This window comes from Lissotriton helveticus, chromosome 1_2, assembly GCF_964261635.1.
Source record: "Lissotriton helveticus chromosome 1_2, aLisHel1.1, whole genome shotgun sequence".
Classification (NCBI taxonomy): Eukaryota; Metazoa; Chordata; class Amphibia; order Caudata; family Salamandridae; genus Lissotriton; species Lissotriton helveticus.
Window position 1 is genome coordinate 340,051,763 of NC_136058.1, and position 15,887 is coordinate 340,067,649.

The following is a 15,887-nucleotide window of genomic DNA, read 5'->3' on the forward strand; positions in this document are numbered from 1 at the left end:
GATCGATAGATAGATATTTTTTTCAATGAAATAATTTCTTGATAAAACTGATTGTTTTTGGCTAGGAATTTCTGTATTGTAATATTTAGGAAAAAAGATTACTTGTCCTAACCAAAAGCAGCAAATCTGCCTATTACAATACTGTGAATTGATCGAGGGTATGCCTTAACCCCAAGGAGGTGAGCACTGTTTAACTGATGCCAATAAGTCCTCGTTAGTATAGTGGTCAGTATCCCCGCCTGTCACGCAGGAGACCGGGGATCAATTCCCCGATGGGGAGGCGATTCCTTTTATTCACACAATTAAATAAAATGATGCACTTTCTAACATTGTAAAATATATCTGTCATTATCCTTGCCTATTCCGATTGAGAAAAAAGGTTGAATTCACAGATGGACAAAATGCTTACTGATGTGTTAACTGAAATTCAGAATATGCTCTGAATATTTCAATATGCACAGGCGTACCATCAAAAACACTTTACATCTGCATTCTCTTGGAAAATGAGATGAAGCAGTGGTGAATCCTAGGCTGCTGTTCCACTCGATTGGCACAATTTACAAGTAGAATGACTGCTTTTGGTTAGTAGTGACCCCTGGTGGCTAATAGTTATAAGCTGCAAATGATAAAGTGAGCTGATTATATATATATATATATATATAGATATATATAAATATATATATTGATAGTTAGAAAGATAGCCAGATAGACAGATCGATAGATAGATATTTATTTCAATGAAATAATTTCTTGATAAAACTGATTGTTTTTGGCTAGGAATTTCTGTATTGTAATATTTAGGAAAAAAGATTACTTGTCCTAACCAAAAGCAGCAAATCTGCCTATTACAATACTGTGAATTGATCGAGGGTATGCCTTAACCCCAAGGAGGTGAGCACTGTTTAACGGATGCCAATAAGTCCTCGTTAGTATAGTGGTCAGTATCCCCGCCTGTCACGCGGGAGACCGGGGTTCAATTCCCCGACGGGGAGTCGATTCATTTTATTCACACAATGAAATAAAATGATGTACTTTCTAACATTGTAAAATATATCTGTCATTATCCTTGCCTATGCTGATTGAGAAAAAAAGGTTGAATTCACTGATGGCCAAAATGCTTACTGATGTGTTAACTGAAATTCAGAATATGCTCTGAATATTTCAATATGCACAGGCGTACCATCAAAAACACTTTACATCTGCATTCTCTTGGAAAATGAGATGAAGCAGTGGTGAATCCTAGGCTGCTGTTCCACTCGATTGGCACAATTTACAAGTAGAATGACTGCTTTTGGTTAGTAGTGACCCCTGGTGGCTAATAGTTATAAGCTGCAAATGATAAAGTGAGCTGATTATATATATATATATATATATATATATAAATATATATATTGATAGTTAGAAAGATAGCCAGATAGACAGATCGATAGATAGATATTTATTTCAATGAAATAATTTCTTGATAAAACTGATTGTTTTTGGCTAGGAATTTCTGTATTGTAATATTTAGGAAAAAAGATTACTTGTCCTAACCAAAAGCAGCAAATCTGCCTATTACAATACTGTGAATTGATCGAGGGTATGCCTTAACCCCAAGGAGGTGAGCACTGTTTAACTGATGCCAATAAGTCCTCGTTAGTATAGTGGTCAGTATCCCTGCCTGTCACGCAGGAGACCGGGGATCAATTCCCCGACGGGGAGGCGATTCCTTTTATTCACACAATTAAATAAAATGATGCACTTTCTAACATTGTAAAATATATCTGTCATTATCCTTGCCTGTTCTGATTGAGAAAAAAAGGTTGAATTCACTGATGGACAAAATGCTTACTGATGTGTTAACTGAAATTCAGAATATGCTCTGAATATTTCAATATGCACAGGCGTACCATCAAAAACACTTTACATCTGCATTCTCTTGGAAAATGAGATGAAGCAGTGGTGAATCCTAGGCTGCTGTTCCACTCGATTGGCACAATTTACAAGTAGAATGACTGCTTTTGGTTAGTAGTGACGCCTGGTGGCTAATAGTTATAAGCTGCAAATGATAAAGTGAGCTGATTATATATATATATATATAGATATATATAAATATATATATTGATAGTTAGAAAGATAGCCAGATAGACAGATCGATAGATAGATATTTTTTTCAATGAAATCATTTCTTGATAAAACTGATTGTTTTTGGCTAGGAATTTCTGTATTGTAATATTTAGGAAAAAAGATTACTTGTCCTAACCAAAAGCAGCAAATCTGCCTATTACAATACTGTGAATTGATCGAGGGTATGCCTTAACCCCAAGGAGGTGAGCACTGTTTAACTGGTGCCAATAAGTCCTCATTAGTATAGTGGTCAGTATCCCCGCCTGTCACGCAGGAGACCGGGGATCAATTCCCCGATGGGGAGGCGATTCCTTTTATTCACACAATTAAATAAAATGATGCACTTTCTAACATTGTAAAATATATCTGTCATTATCCTTGCCTATTCCGATTGAGAAAAAAGGTTGAATTCACAGATGGACAAAATGCTTACTGATGTGTTAACTGAAATTCAGAATATGCTCTGAATATTTCAATATGCACAGGCGTACCATCAAAAACACTTTACATCTGCATTCTCTTGGAAAATGAGATGAAGCAGTGGTGAATCCTAGGCTGCTGTTCCACTCGATTGGCACAATTTACAAGTAGAATGACTGCTTTTGGTTAGTAGTGACCCCTGGTGGCTAATAGTTATAAGCTGCAAATGATAAAGTGAGCTGATTATATATATATATATATAGATATATATAAATATATATATTGATAGTTAGAAAGATAGCCAGATAGACAGATCGATAGATAGATATTTATTTCAATGAAATAATTTCTGGATAAAACTGATTGTTTTTGGCTAGGAATTTCTGTATTGTAATATTTAGGAAAAAAGATTACTTGTCCTAACCAAAAGCAGCAAATCTGCCTATTACAATACTGTGAATTGATCAAGGGTATGCCTTAACCCCAAGGAGGTGAGCACTGTTTAACTGATGCCAATAAGTCCTCGTTAGTATAGTGATCAGTATCCCCGCCTGTCACGCAGGAGACCGGGGATCAATTCCCCGATGGGGAGGCGATTCCTTTTATTCACACAATTAAATAAAATGATGCACTTTCTAACATTGTAAAATATATCTGTCATTATCCTTGCCTATTCCGATTGAGAAAAAAGGTTGAATTCACAGATGGACAAAATGCTTACTGATGTGTTAACTGAAATTCAGAATATGCTTTGAATATTTCAATATGCACAGGCGTACCATCAAAAACACTTTACATCTGCATTCTCTTGGAAAATGAGATGAAGCAGTGGTGAATCCTAGGCTGCTGTTCCACTCGATTGGCACAATTTACAAGTAGAATGACTGCTTTTGGTTAGTAGTGACCCCTGGTGGCTAATAGGTATAAGCTGCAAATGATAAAGTGAGCTGATTATATATATATATATATAGATATATATAAATATATATATTGATAGTTAGAAAGATAGCCAGATAGACAGATCGATAGATAGATATTTTTTTCAATGAAATAATTTCTTGATAAAACTGATTGTTTTTGGCTAGGAATTTCTGTATTGTAATATTTAGGAAAAAAGATTACTTGTCCTAACCAAAAGCAGCAAATCTGCCTATTACAATACTGTGAATTGATCGAGGGTATGCCTTAACCCCAAGGAGGTGAGCACTGTTTAACTGATGCCAATAAGTCCTCGTTAGTATAGTGGTCAGAATCCCCGCCTGTCACGCGGGAGACCGGGGTTCAATTCCCCGACGGGGAGGCGATTCATTTTATTCACACAATTAAATAAAATGATGTACTTTCTAACATTGTAAAATATATCTGTCATTATCCTTGCCTATTCCGATTGAGAAAAAAAGGTTGAATTCACTGATGGCCAAAATGCTTACTGACGTGTTAACTGAAATTCTGAATATTTCAATATGCACAGGCGTACCATCAAAAACACTTTACATCTGCATTCTCTTGGAAAATGAGATGAAGCAGTGGTGAATCCTAGGCTGCTGTTCCACTCGATTGGCACAATTTACAAGTAGAATGACTGCTTTTGGTTACTAGTGACCCCTGGTGGCTAATAGTTATAAGCTGCAAATGGTAAAGTGAGCTGATTATATATATATATATATATATATATATATATATATATATATATTACCTACTGGCGGTCGCCAGTAGGTATATATAGTTAGGATTTTTTCTCTATGGGTTTTTTGAAAATTCTATGTCTAATAACTTTGGCGTTTGTGGACGGAATTGGCTGAAATTTTCAGGAAAATGGCACATTTTGTTTCTGAGCAGCCCCTAAAAATTTGGGGGGGGTTCGTCCGGTGGGGGCCGAGAAAAAAGGGGGGTCCCAAAACGTGTTTTTAACATTGAGTTTTCCATAGGGCGGTTGGCCTCACTTTTAGCCCGAACGGCTGAATGGATTTGCACGCAACTTGGCAAAATTGTAGGGACTGGTAGCCCGATGTGCCTTTTGTAGGTCTCAATATATGTGCTCCAGTGGATTTTGAGAAATTAACGTTTAAAAAAAGATATATATCTGTAACAGCGGACCAGTTAGCGCACTGGTTCGCGGACTTTTCGCGCAACGGAGCTTTGTGAAGCGAAGCTGATTGGTTCTCTGGCGTCTGTCAACATTCCAAAAAGTCCGTAGCGGCCGCCATCTTGTCTCTCGGTAGGATCGAGAGACAAGAGGAGGCCAAAGCGAAGGGGCAAATGACCATAAGGGGGAATAGTAGATCCTCGCTGACCCCCTAGGTTTGATGTGGAGGTTTTAAAAGGGCCCCGCGGGGCAAAAAAAAAAAATTATAATAATAATCTTACGGCTGAATGGATTTGCACGAAACTTGGCAAAATTGTAGGGACTGGTAGCCCGATGTGCCTTTGCTAGGTCTCAATATATGTGCTTCAGTGGATTTTGAGAAATTAACGTTCAAAAAAAGATATATATCTGTAACAGCGGACCGCTTCGCGTACTTTCCGCGTTACGGAGCTTTGCGAAGCGAAGCTGATTGGCTCTCCGGTGTCTGTAAACATTCCAAACAGTCCGTAGCGGCCGCCATCTTGTCTCTCGGTAGGATCGAGAGACAAGAGGAGGCCAAAGCGAAGGGGCAAATGACCATAAGGGGGCATAGTAGATCCTCGCTGATCCCCTAGGTTTGATGTGGAGGTTTTAAAAGGGCCCCGCGGGGCAAAAAAAATAAATAATAATAATAATCGAACGGCTGAATGGATTTGCACGAAACTTGGTAAAATATTAGGGACTGGTAGCCCGATGTGCCTTTGCTAGGTCTCAATATATGTGCTTCAGTGCATTTTGAGAAATTAACGTTCAAAAACAAGATATATATCTGTAACAGCGCTCCGCTTCGCGGAGATAAAATTATATCTGTATTACCTAGCTGTTGCTAACACCGGTTAGCGACGGCTAGTAGGAGATAGCGACCATCTTGGGCCCCACTTTGCATGTGAGTGATATTTATCACTAATGACATGCAAAGTGGGCATGCCAAGATGTTAGCGACTGGAAACAGTCGCTAACATCGCTATCTCCTATTATCAACTTTTGGAAATATTCGAGATAAGCGCGAATATCTCCAAAAAGTAACAGCTGCCCTGAGCAGTTCTTAGCCATGTTATCCTATGGGAGGTGGATAACATGGCTAAGAGGATTAGCTCGGTAATGCATGAATATCGCTGAGTTTTCAGCGATATTAATGCATTGCGGTCAGTTTTTATCGTATTTGCGATAAACTTTGATAATAGCAACGTTTATCTGCGATAATTTCTGACGGTAAAAAAATCTTTGCAATGCATCGTTAGGGATAAATATCGCTTAACTTTGGTAATATGCCCCAACGTCTGTTAACGTTCGATTCGAAGGAAATCAGGAAGTGTTGAAAAACATTGTCTGCGCCATCTTGTCTTTTTTCAAATGCCACACTTTTGTCGTGCACGGCAGCCATTTTAGATGCCTTGACCAGACCCACTCTGTGCACGCTGTCGATCCTTAGCATGGCTCCCCACCCTCGCAAGCATCTCCCCCAGGCAGTGGTCACCCCCGCTCTCTGTCTTATGCATGGGTAATAAACCTCCCCCCATCTGCGCTGCTCTTTCCTGAGAATCACACCCTGTGCCCGCCCGACACCTCCCTTTCGCCCTATTCACTACTGCACCCTCTGACACTCCTTTTCCTCTGTGTCCGATTGTCCAGGCTGGTCCTAGGGTATCAGCTAGCCCTGCAGATGTAGTTTATGGCCACAGCTGTAAAGATTCACCCCTCTTCAAAGGAGTTATAGTAGATCAAGGCCCACACTCGATGAGATCCGTCACAGCAGAAGCGTTGCTATTATCTGAAAACCATCCTGTATTGTGATTGGGGAGGGGACCGAGCGTGAAGCGGAAGATTCCAGGGATGACTCTTTGTACATCAAAGTTTTTACAATTATGTGTCACATTAAAAATATATAGCACTCCGACAAAGTAGTAAGATTATAAAACTTTAATAATTTATAAATATATACAAGAAAACAAAAATAGTAATAACATATAAACATTTTTAGGGAAAAACAACGAAGTAGCGGTCGGCTGTGCGAATAGTCCCAACGCAGCACAACGTCCAGATTTCCGGCGTGGGGCGGGTCATCAGTAGCAAACTGTTGTGCGAATAGTTCCAAGGCAGCAGAACGCGCTGAAATCTACATGACACGAAAGTGATGTCTAGTAAGTTGCCACCCAGCAAATAACGGCGTGGGGCGTCGCGGGGGGTGGGTCTTCAGTAGCAAACTGTTGTGCGAATAGTTCCAAGGCAGCAGAACGATGGCACCAAGGTGATGTCCAGTAAGTTGCCGCACTGGTTTTGGTATCCTACAATGCTGCTCCGAATAACGGCGTGGAGCGCCCCGGGGGAGGCGGCGTGAACGGGCCTCTCCAGGTGGAGTGTCATCTGTTGTAGTGGGGCGCCCCTTTACCGTTTCAGTTGCCATTCCGTCCGTTTTTGGTCCACTGTGTCAAAAGCCGCAATTCAGCTGAGTTGCGCCCACTCTTGCGGTGCAGCGATAGTCGGCTGCCACAGGACTCTCAAAATGGCGGCAGGCTCTTTCCTTTTTGGGCCTGGTCCACTGAAATGGCCCTGGGACACCTTGGAAATCGGACGCTTGTCTGCTAGGTCTTGGACCCCATTCTCGAAAGCGTCCCCTCCGCTTTGAGAATTCATCAAAAGTTTTGGGGGCCCCGACTCCTGCAGGCTTCTGGTGGGGAGCGGCTGCCATGATTGCTCGCGGAATGACCACGACGGAGCTACGAGATGGTGGTGCTCTCATGCTGACGCCAGCTTCAGTCTGAAACATCCAGAAACAAGGTGGGGCTTTCATCGTTTGAAAAAAAAAAAAAGTTTTCATCCAATGAAAAGTGTTGTTTTTAGGTCATATGATCAAGCCTTCCATCATTAGGAAACCAAAAGTAAAATGAACCAATGAAAAGTTTTATAAACAAGTCACATGACCTGTTATGCGGCATAGGGTATAAAATGCGGAGAAAATACGTTGGCACGTGAGGCGGCGTCAGTAGCGGACCGATGTGCGAATAGGCCGAAGGCAACACAGCGCGCCAAGATCCGGATGGCACCGAGGTGGTGTCCAGCAAGTTGCAGCACTGGTGTGGCCATCCTACAATGTTGAAAGTCGGCGTGGGGCGCCCCGTTGGCCTGTGAGTTTGCGTCAGTAGCGGACCGATGTGCGAATAGGCCGAAGGCAGCACAACGCGCCAAGATCCGGATGGCACCGAGGTGGTGTCTAGTAAGTTGCCGCACTGGTGTGGCCATCCTACAATGCTGAAAGTCGGCGTGGGGCGCCCTGTTGGCCTGTGAGATGGTGTCAGTAGCGGACTGATGTGCGAATGGGGCCAAAGGCAGCGCAACAATATTTTCTGACGAGAAGACACCACAAGGCGCTGAGATGCCAAGATCCGGATGGCACCGAGGTGATGTCTAAGTTGCGGACTGATGTGCGAATGGGGCCAAAGGTAGCGTAACAATATTTTCTGTATGGAAGATACCACTAGGCGTTGAGATGCCAAGATTCGGATGGCACCGAGGTGATGTCTAGCAAGTTGCTGCACTGGTGTGGTCATCCTACAATGCTGAAACTCGGCGTGGGTCGCACCATTAGCCTGTGAGATGGCGTCAGTAGCGGACCGATGTGCGAATAGGCCGAAGGCAGCACAACGCGCCAAGATCCGGATGTCACAGTGGTGGTTTCATAGTTGAGAGGCACTTCATCTGCAGTGGGGCGCCGAGATCCGGATGGCACCGAGGTGATGTCTAGCAAGTTGCTGTACTGGTGTGGTCATCCTACAATGCTGAAAGTCGGCGTGGGGCGCCCCATTAGCCTGTGAGATGGCGTCAGTAGCGGACTGATGTGCGAATGGGGCCAAAGGCAGCACAACGCGCCAAGATCCGGATGGCACCGAGGTGGTGTCCAGCAACTTGCCGCACTGGTGTGGCCATCCTACAATGCTGCGCCGAAAGTCGGCGTGGGGCGCCCCGTTGGCCTGTGAGTTCGCGTCAGTCAGTGGGGGCTGTTTGAGGATCTGACTGCATTGGAAAGCAATGTGATGCTGTGCGTCGCCCCCAAGATGGAGGTTCCTCGGCTGCAGTGGGGCGCCCCTTGGTGTTTCACTCGCTATGCAGCTGAGTTGCGTGCGCACTTGTGGCGAATAGGCCGAAGGCAACACAACGCACCGAGATCTGGATGGCACCGAGGTGGTGTCCAGCAATTTGCCGCACTGGTGTGGCCATCCTACAATGCTGCGCCGAAAGTCGGCGTGGGGTGCCCCGTTGGCCTGTGAGGTGGCGTCAGTAGCGGACCGATGTGTGAATAGGCTGGAACCAGCACAAGGCGCCAAGATCCGGATGGCACCGAGGTGGTGTCATAGTTGAGAGTTCTGAGCAGCGCTTGTAACACTGTCTGAAGCTTATTTGCACCTGCTGCAGCTTCACTATTGCCCTGGTGTGGCCTAAGATCGCCCATGACATAGGCGGCCACCTCCCGGGGTCCGGCGGAACTTTTTTCCTTTTCCTTTCTGCATCTTGTCCCAAATTCGTTTGACCTGAAGACACGACCAGGTCCCTGAATGTGTGCAGGGGGACGCTATTGATTGAATCAAAATGGCGGCTTCACACAAAGCTGACTCAAGCGTTTTCTGGTGGTTTCATAGTTGAGAGGCACTTCATCTGCAGTGGGGCGCCGAGATCCGGATGGCACCGAGGTGATGTCTAGCAAGTTGCTGTACTTGTGTGGTCATCCTACAATGCTGAAACTCGGCGTGGGTCGCCCCATTAGCCTGTGAGATAGCTGTTCTTTGGATTTGGGCCTGGTCCACTAAAATGGCCCTGGGACACCTAAGAACTCGAACGCTCAATTTTTTTTTCCTTTCCTGTACATGCAAAAAAAGGTAAATGCCCGGTATGTTACACACTTCATCTGCCACGATGAACTCTCCAGAGGAACCGAAAAAATATATAGTTGTGGTAACTATACCATGCATCGTCATATGGAGAGGTGGCACCAATTAATTATAGTGCTGCATAAAAGAGAGATTTGGAGGAGAACCCCTGACCTGCTAGTACATTCATCAAAGAAGTGGCACTGAGAGCTTCAGAGGCAAGGGAAACGGTCCCAAATATTTAGAAGAACTTTGGAAAGATTAAAATGACATGTTTAGATTGTGGTAAATTAATTTCATGTGGGCAGATGAGTGTTACTCTAATAAATACAGCATATGAACATCATCATAGTCGATGGTTGGTAGAGACATTTTGACTATATCCTGGACCTGCCCGTCCTCGCCCAAAATGGCGCCGGAATAAATGGGACTCGTAACTCCTTGTTGTGTACTGGTTGCAGAACCTTGAAATCACGAGATACGTATGCAGTTTTGAAGCACATGGCGGGCGGGGACGAGAATTGATTGAATATTTCGACATCCCTATTGATATTCAGTTCTGATGTGTTATTGATTACTGTACTGTTGAAAGTTCGAATTAACGTCACCCATGGTACTTGCCCGCAAATGTATATCTAGATAATTTTATTGTAACTGGCCCTGTCGTATTTTAATTATAAAATGTACGTCCACCGATTCCGTAACTGTTAGACACCTTAGTTCTTGCAACCTAATGGCCCGCCCGTTACGTTCCTCTACAGTGTAAATGTCTACTCATCACATACGATTACAGTTTGCTCCGTGGCCGGCCCACGTGGTTATAGGCTCGTATTTGTATAATGAAATTTTCACAATAAAGGTTTTTAAAAGAAAACATGGTAGTAGTATATACATTGGTAAAGTTTGTAATAATAGTCACTGTTTTAGAATCATTAAAAGGCAAGTGAAATAAAGCAGACCAATTACATGAAGGGTAAAAGGTATAATACGAAGGAACGCAGTAAAGATAAATGGTCAAGGGCTGTTGTGTTTTCTATTCCTGCAACATAAAGTGATCGATAAGAATCTCATATTCAGGCGTATCGGCGACTAAGACAGCAGGTCGACCCTCTTTTGCTCAACGGCTCCATCATGGGACGAAGAAACGCTCTTTTTCTCGAAAAAAGAATATATTTTACTTGCAGGACAGTTGTAAAATTTCCGGGAAAGTACATTAGCCTGGAACATTATAACATATATTTAAGAAAAAATAATGTTCGGAAGTAATGAAAAGCGTAATTTTTAGGTCATATGAGCAAGCCTTTCATCATTACAATAAGAAAAGTAAAATGAACCAATGAAAAGTTTTATTAACAAGTCACATGACTTGTTATGCTTACGTTACGCGCTGCGCGCCCCGGATGACTTCCGGATGCGCTAACGCGGCGCGTCATATGACGCATTACGCGACAACGCAGGTCCAGAATATAGTCAAAATGTCTCCACCAACCAGCGGTCGGAACACAACCCCTTTCAGCAGGCTAAATAGTTCTGTTAAATGAGAACAGAAGGGACAGGCAACAAGAACCATCAGTGAAAGAGGGGAGGGCTAGTTCTTCTCTACCGGGTTACATTGGGGCGCTACCGGAACTGATCGAATTGGTAGTCTACAGTGTTTCTGGATGTTTCAGACTGAAGCTGGGGTTAGCATGAGAGCAGCATCATTTCGTAGCTCCGTCGTGGCCATTCCGCAACCAATCATGGCAGCCGCTCTTTATCGTTATTTTGGGCGGGGTGGGTGGCGGAGCCGAGCTGTTTTGCAGCCATCATTGTGTGGAGTTCAGTTCATCTCACTAGTTTTGTATTTGTCATGAGGGGTTGTTCCTAATGTTTCTATTTTAGCGAGGTCAAAAAGAGATCCCATTAGTGGCCTACTGATTTTGCTCGATTCCTTTTCTTTTTTTTTACACGATTTTTCGTTATCTGCAAAGACTAAACAGAGTATTGCGACTCTGTGTTTGTTTGTAAATAGAGAATGAACCAAAGAGAACTAATTCTAAAACAGTAAATACTTGGATAACAATCAATCAAATGGAGAGAGAAGCAGGCACGACGGATTACAACGGGGGCAAAGGCCTGCGTTAACTACCTTTCACTATCTGCAAAGAGAGAGTACTCCTAATAGAAATGAGGGGGGGGGGCACCATTCAAAGCAGATCAGTGTGCATAAACACGAAAATGTTTTCACTTACCACGTACTTGACATTCGACAGCTTATGATATTTGCTATTAAAAAACCATTGAAATTCACTGAAAAAACCATAGGTTATAGACCATATATAGTTAGGAATTAGCATTTACAAAACCTTGAAAATTCACTGAAAAAACCATAGGTTATAGACCATATATAGTTAGGAATTAGCATTTAAAAAACCTTATTTTACTCACACAAAACCATTGAAATTCCATATATAGTTAGTTGCACTAACTATATATCGCGCACCTGCAATCCACTGCTGATCATGTCACATATTACATCATTCATGACATGGTCAGTGACATCACTGATGACATCACTGATGACATCTCAAATGACATCACTGATGACATCACTGATGACAACATCCAGTGACTGTATGTTTCTGTAAAGTTAAAATATATCTTACATATTGAAGAATGAGTGGATGTATAAGTGTCTGGATGAAGGATTTAGTAGGTGCGTGACTGACTGTATGAGTGAGTGATTAAATGTGTCTCACTGAATGCATGGGTTAGTGACTAAACTGTCTTAATTTGTGCATCATTATGTCTGTTGTTCTGTAAACTGCTGCATGTGTTGATCATTAGCTATACGAGAGGCTATATGTGTTATTAATTGCTTGCCCAAGTATTTCTATGGGAGATTGAGTTTGTGTGGGGGTGGCTGGAAGGTGTGTGACTCTATGCATAGATGTGTGAACAGTTTATTCACTAGGTGTATGAGTTCAAGAGTGCATGTGGAAACAGCTACATGGGCAGTTGACTGTGTGCATGAGTGTATTGATGAGTGAATGGATATCTCAATGCTACATGTCATAGTAAGTACATATGTAAAACACAGTACATGTGAGAGTTGGCATATATAAATAACTGTGCATGAGAGCCACCGAATGAGTGAGTGGTTGTATCGATCATTGTGAACTTGTATCAGGGATTGTATAAGAGAGTAAATATGTGTTAGTATATGTTTCAATAAGTAAGGTGTGTTTAACTGTATAGTTGAAGAAATGGAGATGAGATTGTTTCTTTGCATGACTGACTGGGTGTGTGAGTAACTCCATGGATGAGTGGAAGTGTGTGTGTCTGTATACACTGAGTGTATCTAAGGTTATATTAGAGTCTGAAGAGGTTTATCGTATTAGCACAAGAATGATGTCAAATGAGATGTCATCAGTGATGTCATCAGTGATGTCATTTGAGATGTCATCAGTGATGTCATCAGTGATGTCACTGACCATGTCATGAATGATGTAATATGTGACATGATCAGCAGTGGATTGCAGGTGCGCGATATATAGTTAGTGCAACTAACTATATATGGAATTTCAATGGTTTTGTGTGAGTAAAATAAGGTTTTTTAAATGCTAATTCCTAACTATATATGGTCTATAACCTATGGTTTTTTCAGTGAATATATATATATATATATATATGTATATATATATATAAATATATATATTGATAGTTAGAAAGATAGCCAAATAGACAGATCGATAGATAGATATTTATTTCAATGAAATAATTTCTTGATAAAACTGATTGTTTTTGGCTAGGAATTTCTGTATTGTAATGTTTAGGAAAAAAGATTACTTGTCCTAACCAAAAGCAGCAAATCTGCCTATTACAATACTGTGCATTGATCGAGGGTATGCCTTAACCCCAAGGAGGTGAGCACTGTTTAACTGATGCCAATAAGTCCTCGTTAGTATAGTGGTCAGTATCCCCGCCTGTCACGCGGGAGACCGGGGTTCAATTCCCCGACGGGGAGGCGATTCATTTTATTCACACAATGAAATAAAATGATGTACTTTCTAACATTGTAAAATATATCTGTCATTATCCTTGCCTATTCTGATTGAGAAAAAAGGTTGAATTCACTGATGGCCAAAATGCTTACTGATGTGTTAACTGAAATTCAGAATATGCTCTGAATATTTCAATATGCACAGGCGTACCATCAAAAACACTTTACATCTGCATTCTCTTGGAAAATGAGATGAAGCAGTGGTGAATCCTAGGCTGCTGTTCCACTCGATTGGCACAATTTACAAGTAGAATGACTGCTTTTGGTTAGTAGTGACCCCTGGTGGCTAATAGTTATAAGCTGCAAATGATAAAGTGAGCTGATTATATATATATATATAGATATATATAAATATATATATTGATAGTTAGAAAGATAGCCAGATAGACAGATCGATAGATAGATATTTTTTTCAATGAAATAATTTCTTGATAAAACTGATTGTTTTTGGCTAGGAATTTCTGTATTGTAATATTTAGGAAAAAAGATTACTTGTCCTAACCAAAAGCAGCAAATCTGCCTATTACAATACTGTGAATTGATCGAGGGTATGCCTTAACCCCAAGGAGGTGAGCACTGTTTAACTGATGCCAATAAGTCCTCGTTAGTAAAGTGGTCAGTATCCCCGCCTGTCACGCAGGAGACCGGGGATCAATTCCCCGATGGGGAGGCGATTCCTTTTATTCACACAATTAAATAAAATGATGCACTTTCTAACATTGTAAAATATATCTGTCATTATCCTTGCCTATTCCGATTGAGAAAAAAGGTTGAATTCACAGATGGACAAAATGCTTACTGATGTGTTAACTGAAATTCAGAATATGCTCTGAATATTTCAATATGCACAGGCGTACCATCAAAAACACTTTACATCTGCATTCTCTTGGAAAATGAGATGAAGCAGTGGTGAATCCTAGGCTGCTGTTCCACTCGATTGGCACAATTTACAAGTAGAATGACTGCTTTTGGTTAGTAGTGACCCCTGGTGGCTAATAGTTATAAGCTGCAAATGATAAAGTGAGCTGATTATATATATATATATAGATATATATAAATATATATATTGATAGTTAGAAAGATAGCCAGATAGACAGATCGATAGATAGATATTTTTTTCAATGAAATCATTTCTTGATAAAACTGATTGTTTTTGGCTAGGAATTTCTGTATTGTAATATTTTGTTGCAGGGTTTCTGTACTCACACAGAACTGTGCACAGAGGAGTGGAACCTCGGCAAATTAGGATGTCCCAAAACTTACCTTAGCAACCAACTCACCCCTTACCGAGCTAGCTACAGTGTCTCATTGGACATATCAAACACCCAATGTTTAGACAAACCAGAACATGAACTTACAGTACCTCAGGGTACGTGGGACTCATGAACACTCTTTCGTTATATTATCATTACAAACCAGAACATGGAGTAAAGAAGACACATGTGCATTTGAAATGTTTATTTACTAATGCCGTCTTCTCAGGCGCAGTATCTTTGATAATACAAGTATACTTATTATCAGTAGCAAAATTATCAGCATAGTTACTAAGACATAAAAAGCGAATGGTGACAGCATGTTAACATGCTGTAATGAATAAGAGTTAACAACACTTATATCTCACCCTCCCTAACACATATATTATATTATTATCTAAGAAGGTCTCTTTGGGTTGTTTTAGGGCGGGCCCATACCTTAGTGTCCTAGCATGAAGGAATCACATCAGCATACACCAGCTCTCTCTGCATGTGCACCGCATCAAGTGTGTTAACAATTCTCGTGCAAAGCAATATCAATCCCGCCTCAAGCCCAAGTTGGCAAAGGCTGCACTTGTGTTATGACTATGAAGGCGTGGAGATCAGACCTCATAACAATTCCATATCGTGTTGCTCCTGAAACTTCAGCACTCTCCGTGCAGACATGTTTTATTAAACAAAGCAGATATCAGAGCAATAACATATTATTCTCACATTCACCACGGCAAACTACTAGGTTGAAAGCTAAGTCAACAAATGAGGGTCGTGTGCAGAAGTTGCAAGAAAGGAAAAATGGCGTTTAAATCTCAAACGTACCTATGCTAACTTAACACGATATAGGGATATATAGGAGTTATACAACACCCCCCCATGATCCGAGAACGGACTAAATAAGGTAACAGAAGTGCCATCACATGAGAGCAGAATCCATTTATAAACGAGCATGAATATAAAAATTAATGCTAAAAAAATAGCCCACAAATATACTGTGGCTCAAGCCAATAGGCAAGCAAAAAATAAAATGTCTTGACCAAAAGTCAATAAAATCAAGGAATTGCTATCAATCAGCATGTCAATTT

The 15,887-nt window shown here is 41.4% G+C and overlaps 4 non-coding genes across 4 annotated transcripts; all 4 read left to right on the top strand.

Annotated features, from left to right (window-relative positions):
- Positions 1 to 920: 920 nt before the first annotated feature.
- Positions 921 to 992, top strand: TRNAD-GUC (transfer RNA aspartic acid (anticodon GUC)). The gene has a single exon. It is a non-coding gene; the product is annotated as a tRNA-Asp (tRNA).
- A 637-nt stretch (positions 993 to 1,629) lies between these two features.
- On the top strand, positions 1,630 to 1,701 carry TRNAD-GUC (transfer RNA aspartic acid (anticodon GUC)). Its single transcript has one exon. It is a non-coding gene; the product is annotated as a tRNA-Asp (tRNA).
- A 2,053-nt stretch (positions 1,702 to 3,754) lies between these two features.
- TRNAD-GUC (transfer RNA aspartic acid (anticodon GUC)) lies at positions 3,755 to 3,826 on the top strand. The gene has a single exon. It is a non-coding gene; the product is annotated as a tRNA-Asp (tRNA).
- Positions 3,827 to 13,447: 9,621 nt separating this feature from the next.
- On the top strand, positions 13,448 to 13,519 carry TRNAD-GUC (transfer RNA aspartic acid (anticodon GUC)). Its single transcript has one exon. It is a non-coding gene; the product is annotated as a tRNA-Asp (tRNA).
- Positions 13,520 to 15,887: the final 2,368 nt, after the last annotated feature.